Source organism: Theobroma cacao, chromosome 1 (assembly GCF_000208745.1).
Source record: "Theobroma cacao cultivar B97-61/B2 chromosome 1, Criollo_cocoa_genome_V2, whole genome shotgun sequence".
Classification (NCBI taxonomy): domain Eukaryota; kingdom Viridiplantae; phylum Streptophyta; class Magnoliopsida; order Malvales; family Malvaceae; genus Theobroma; species Theobroma cacao.
In genome coordinates this window covers 11,020,025-11,024,191 of record NC_030850.1, presented here as the reverse complement: position 1 = coordinate 11,024,191, position 4,167 = coordinate 11,020,025, and positions in this window count along the sequence as shown.

Below are 4,167 nucleotides of genomic sequence, written 5' to 3'. Positions count from 1 at the left end.
GCAAACACAAATATGTTATTCGATAATCACATATGAAATTGTTGAACACAAACCTTTAGAACCGTTCTTACCGGCTCTTCACTGTCATTGCCATGGTGGTCACCTTCCCCTATCAACTCGGGGACTGAAAACTCATCGACGACAGTAGAGGCGATGCGCCTCCGCTTCATGGAACCGGTGGCTCTTTTATACTTCAACTTTCTCCTCTTTCCCCTCACACCTAAGCCCCAATCAGCCTGATCCTCCATGTGCTCTATTGGCACATATTGGTGGCCCTCAGAAAACTAAAACATCAATGTCCACAAAATAATCCCGACTAGCCTCATCCGGGGTGCGCTCCAAGGTCTCCACTGCCCACAACTGCAAAATAGGGATTGTGATTAAATTTTAGGAAAAATTATTATACAAATTCACAGTAGAAATTAGTAGTTGTTCACTCACCTGCAAAGATGACTCCAACATCTCAACTGCCTTATAGAAGTCTTTTGGCTTCTGGTTGCATTGCCATGTGCACATGCGTGGGTAGACATCCTTCAGAGCAGAAGGGGCAACTATCTTTCGCAAGGTCGAAATTGCCTCGATTGCCTAGAACTGCAAGTCAAATGTAACCATTATCAGACCGTAAATAATAAACAATTGTAACCATAAATTATTATGTCAAAAGGAAAATAAAAAATGTTACGTGACAGTACTTGTATAACCCACGCGAATTCGTAAATGTTGTACCGTAAATAAGCCTTCTGCACGTTCGAGGAAGGCACTTCGAACCCCTTCAAAAGGTAGTCCAAGGTCAGCCTCCAAACGTAGTGACCCCATGGGAAGACATTCCAAGCGTCAATGTCCTCCACCAACGAGAAGAGCCAAGGCGTCACCCGTCTACAGTAGTCTTGACCAAACAAAATGTTATTCGTGATTAAGATGAGTGTCATCTTGGTCGCGTCTCTTGGTCACTGAAAGTTACCTCCGTGGAACGTATTAAGCAAGGCCTACAGCTTAACGCTTTGCTGCCGTTCCAGTATCGCACATGAATTTTGTCCACAACAACCTCATACAATCGTGTGAACACATCCAGCATTCGACTAAACTTCAGTCCGGTGATAAGGCAGAACTCCTGCTTTGATATGTGTGCCTTACTTTTCCTAATCGCAAACCATAGCTCATGCTCTATTGAATCTGTCACAGTGATTTGAGGGATCATGATGTTATGCAGGAGACCAGTAGAGAAGTAGCCTTGCGGATATACCTCCAGCAACAACCCAAAGCACGTACACGTCACTGCATCATACTCCCATTTCTCTTAGAAGGTCTTGTTGATGCAATGAAGTTAGGACCACTTACAGTGGGTGTTAATAGTGACATTGAATGCCCACTTCTCCCTCGGCACAATAAGCAAATTGTCAAGATCCTCATACTGTCTGGACTGCATCTGCAAAACATGACACACATGCACGAGTGAGTTAACCCATAATATGCTAACACGCCATGCATATAACGTAAAATGTGGTAACACGCCATGCATATAACGTAGAATGTGGTAACACGCCATGTATATAACGTAATATGTGGTAACACGCCATGCATATAACGTAAATTGCGATAACACGGCATGCATATAACGTAAACTGCGATAACACGCCATGCATATAACGTAAACTGTGGTAACACGCCATGCATATAACGTAAACTGTGGTAACACGCCATGCATATAATGTAAAATATGGTAACACACCATGCATAAAACGTAAACTGTGGTAACACGCCATGCATATAACGTAAACTGTGGTAACACGCCAACGCTGACACACCAATCACCATAATTATTGTGTCCTTACACGAACTAGCCTAAAATACCCATGACATGTGACACGTTAATCAGTGTAATTATTGACCTGTTACACGAACTGCCTTAAAATAACCAATGTTGTGATAGGCTAAAAACCTCAAAAAGCAATTTACCCACTATATGCCATATCTATTGTAGTTCAAAACTTTGGTACGACCATAAAATCGAGAAGAAAACAGTTTAAACATAATAGTTGAAAAAGATTGAAAAAACACAAACATATCACACAAACTCAGCAAAAAATTAACGAACAGAAGAAAGTTTTAAAAGGAGTTTTATTTTCAGACTGACTAACCTCTTCACTGATAATCGACATTATTGTTGTGGTGTCGTCAAGCTTGCAAAGAAGAAAGTCGAGCACCCTGCTATATTTGGGAATGAGGAATGAGGAAGAACACAAACGTTTGTGATTTTTGGAAAATATTTAATTAAAATGAAATGGCCTCACAATTTCCTCTATAAATATTCATTTAGTGAATTCATTCAGTTGAAGTCCAATCGGTTTCCTCATTATTTGCCCAATTTTTTTTCCTTTTTCAAACCATGTTGTGTCACCCATCAATTGCCATGTCGTGTCACAGATCTCCATGGAGTCTGACAAACTCTGAACGCTGACGTGTCATAGATTCCCTCCATGGCGTGTCACGATTCTGAACTCTAACGTCTCACAGATTCCCTCCATGGCGTGTCACCAACTCTGAACGCTAGCATGTCACAGATTCCTTCCATGGCGTGTCACCAACTTTGAACGCTGACGTGTCACAGATTCCCTCCATGGCGTGTCACCAACTCTGAACGCTATCGTGTCACAGCCCTGCCACACATTCCCACCATGTCGTGTCACACATTCTCAACATGTGTCATAGCCGTGCCACACACTCCCACCATGGGTGTCACAGCCGTGTCACACATTCCAACCATGTCCTGTCACAAACTCTAAACCCTATCGTGTCACAGCCCTACCACACATTCCCACCATGTCGTGTCACACATTCCCAACATGTCGTTTCATAAACTCTAAACCCTGCCCTACCACAGCCGTCTCACATATGGCCTGCTCTAGCACGACCATTTTGTGCTTTGGATTCACATCTTTCTCCTTTCGATTCACCACCGTATCACGGATTTCTGGTTTCACATCATTATCCAAGCTTTCGATTCATCACGACCGGTTTCTCATTCGGTTTAATATCACTCTTCTCTTATTATCTAAATGCCATGTCCAAAATCTCTAAAAAACCATCTCATACAACATTATTTTGTTTTGCAAAAGCTTCGTGAAAAAAAAATGTATGTTTTTAAGGAAAATAATTATCTGTGTTTGCAGTTGGACAATAATTCAGAAGATGGCTCATTAAGGGCATTTTTGTCCCAAAATCTATTCTTTTGACTAAAAACAGTTAAAATTATCTGGAGACTTACTTATAAAAACACATTATATTTAAGGGCTAAAAAAAAATGTTCCCTTATAAATTCCCCTATTTATAATAAGCTCTTATAAAAAGTGCTCCCACCAACCCCTTTCATTACCGTTTAACAGGACCATAAACTCAGATGGAAAAGTATATAAAACTATCCCAAAAATTAGCTTATGCATCCTATGAGATTTCCTTCTTAGCTCCGAATTAGAATTAATGGAAAGTAGCTAGTTGTTAGCCATTTTTTCTGCTGCAAACTACTCAGACCCGCAGATGACGAAGCGCATTTAAGATTAAGAGGAAAGTCATAAGCTATTGAATGCTATGATGAATTTAACCTTCACAGCTTGAGAACTATAAACAAGCTTGTAGTGGTGCAGCTTTAGGAAAAGGTCAATGGCATTTAATTGCTTAGGTGCAACAAAGTTGTTTGGAATTGAACTTTTTACATGTTGATAATATTTTTTTGCAAGTGGCATTCATGTGTATCGAAGGTCTACCACATAACAGAAAATTTTGCACTTCATGGGATTAGCGTATCACCTGCGAAATGCATCCACCAAGTCACATGCCCTCAAAAAACTAATGAAAGGTCAGTGCAGCAACCAAAGGCTTTATGGTCTTTGGACTTTCATCCATTTTTTGGTAGCTCGTGAATAATGCATTTTTGCAAGTTGTAATACCAAAGTTGTTTATGAGGCAATGACTTAATCTGTCAATATATATATGCAATGTTTTGAAAGAATGTCGACATAACCTTCATTAAGAATTAGAGAGCTCAAAGTCAAAGCCAAACTTAAGTGGGAAATTTTCATACATGATGTTAACATATATAATTGGTTTTTATTTTTATAACAATTAAAATGTTGACTTATCACACATGAATATAAATATATATATATATAT